This window comes from Ipomoea triloba, chromosome 10 (genome assembly GCF_003576645.1).
Source record: "Ipomoea triloba cultivar NCNSP0323 chromosome 10, ASM357664v1".
NCBI classification, from domain to species: Eukaryota; Viridiplantae; Streptophyta; class Magnoliopsida; order Solanales; family Convolvulaceae; genus Ipomoea; species Ipomoea triloba.
This window is the reverse complement of record NC_044925.1, coordinates 16,904,398-16,906,665: the sequence shown is the minus strand read 5'-3', so window position 1 is coordinate 16,906,665 and position 2,268 is coordinate 16,904,398. Positions and strand designations below refer to the sequence as shown.

Genomic DNA, 2,268 nt, shown 5'->3' with positions numbered 1-2,268 from the left:
CTTTTATTTACATGGTGGAATCTGAGCCAAAGAAAATTAAAAGAATTGAAATGCAAAATTGCCAACTAATCATCCTAGTCAGTGGACAACCAGAAAGGATCGATGGAAACCGGCTAGCAGATGAATCCGAATGGATTTGCGCTGTTTAGTGACTTAATTGCATGTTTTTTAAGTCGAGTGGCCTGATTGCATTTTTGCGTTACGTTTAGTGGCAAATTTGACCCTTATTCCTAAATTAAATTATAGAGAAAATTCGTATCCAAGCAGCCAATATACTTATATACCTCAAACTTCATTTTAATTTTTACTACACAAACTGAACTTCCTATATTATATGATATATTTATGATTTATCCATAAAACGTACATTTCATGCATCTTACCTAAAAAAGAAACTCGTTTAATAAAAAGATTCATACTCAATTATGTACGGAAAAGGTCTTTATACTATATGATTCTGTTTAATGCATTAATGAAGAATAAAACAAAATAAAACCGGGGAAAAAATCCTTGTGCTTCTTTTTCTCGAGAAAATGCTAGCTATGGGGCTCGAACCCATGCGCACTTTTGTGCAGAAGATCTTAAGTCTTCCCCCTTAACCTCTCGGGCAAACTAGCAATTATTTATAAGTTGTGTTTGTTAAATTGTAAACTTTAAAAAGTTGTTTATGCTAATGAGATGGGCACTAGAGTTCAATGCCTTCCCCTTCCGTAACATTTCTTTTTAGAGGCGTTAAAATGAACTTAACATGTCGGACTAGTCCGTCCCACCCTTAAAAAAAAGGACAGGGTGGGCTTTGACTTTTATTGCATGCAAAATTGGCAGACCAACAATGACCCACCTAGTATGTGTATGTTACTAATATTAGTGTGTGTGTGTGTGTATGTGTGTGTGTGTGTATGGAGTATGTGTATATATATATATGGAGTATGTGTATATATATATATATATATATACACACACTCCATACACACACACACACACACACACACATATCTTCTTCTCCAAATCCTACCTCATTTTCCCTAACAAAATTAATCAGAATAGAAGAAAACTCATCACCAATCTGAGAGAAGGTTCTTCACTTTCTCCTACGTCACGAAAACAATGTCAATGCATGGTACAACTTTTAAATATTTTGAAATAATTCATCTGTATAAATCATGAATCCCTTCTAAGCGAATTATGTGTCTAAATGCATCAAAGAGACTAGTCGTTTAAACACGAGCTCGACCACCTACCCCTTCTAACTACATTTGTCCCCTCACAAGATCCAAAGAGAAGGTCATTGAAAAATGACACAACCCGGGGAAAAAATTGAAGGTGAGTCTCCTCCAGACATGAAGGAATTTTAATTATTAACATATAAAACAGGGGAAAAATCTAAGTGGTCATTTCTATCAGAGTTTTTTTTTTTCAAAATGGTCCCTCGACTATTGCTCATTCTCAATTTTATATTTCGACTTTCAATTGCACCAAATGTGGTCCCTCGACTTTCAAAAACTCACCTAATTCAGTCCTCCGTTACATATTCCGTCTATTCAGTGTTAAAATGGAGGGCATTTTCGCCCATTTACCTATTGTTAGCCTAATAAACATTGAGAAATAGTTGATGGACCATTTTGAGAATAGTCGAGGGACTATTTTGGAAAAACTATTTTATTTCTTTCATTTTTGTTTAATTTCATTTTTTTAGACTCTATCAAATTAGACTATACATTTTTTTCTTACAAATATAAATAGTTAAAATCGCACAATCCAACCTCAAAATTTTAAACTTTCTCTACAAACTTTTTCCCCCTGTCTAAACATACAACCTCAATGTAAGCATAATTTATTTTGTGCAAATAATATTATACCTCACGTATAAACATATGTATATAGATTATCATAAAAATCAAACGGAAGAAGGTAATGAGAATTAACATAAATATTTATCAGGCAATAATATTAATAATAATTATTAATTATCAGTGTTGCAAAAATTTCAATTAGGCACCGATTAAAATAATTCTTAGTCACATCCGTAGTACTAAAAATATTACTTTGGATTTTTTATAAATAATATATAATATTATTAAACTCAAATAATTAAAAATAATGTGCACACAGTACAGTACAAAAGATTTTATAATTGACTTAAAAATTAACTATTAATTTTATTGCTGAATACAAATATAAAATTATTAAACATTTTTTTATAGTAATTATTGTGTCCCGTGTAATATACTAAAATTATTAGGTAGGATTTTTATAATTAAGGTATAA

At 31.2% G+C, this 2,268-nt stretch overlaps 1 non-coding gene across 1 annotated transcript; it reads right to left on the bottom strand.

The window, feature by feature from the left end:
* Positions 1–534: 534 nt before the first annotated feature.
* TRNAL-UAA lies at positions 535–617 on the bottom strand. The gene has a single exon. It is a non-coding gene; the product is annotated as a tRNA-Leu (tRNA).
* Between the last annotated feature and the right edge of the window lie 1,651 nt (positions 618–2,268).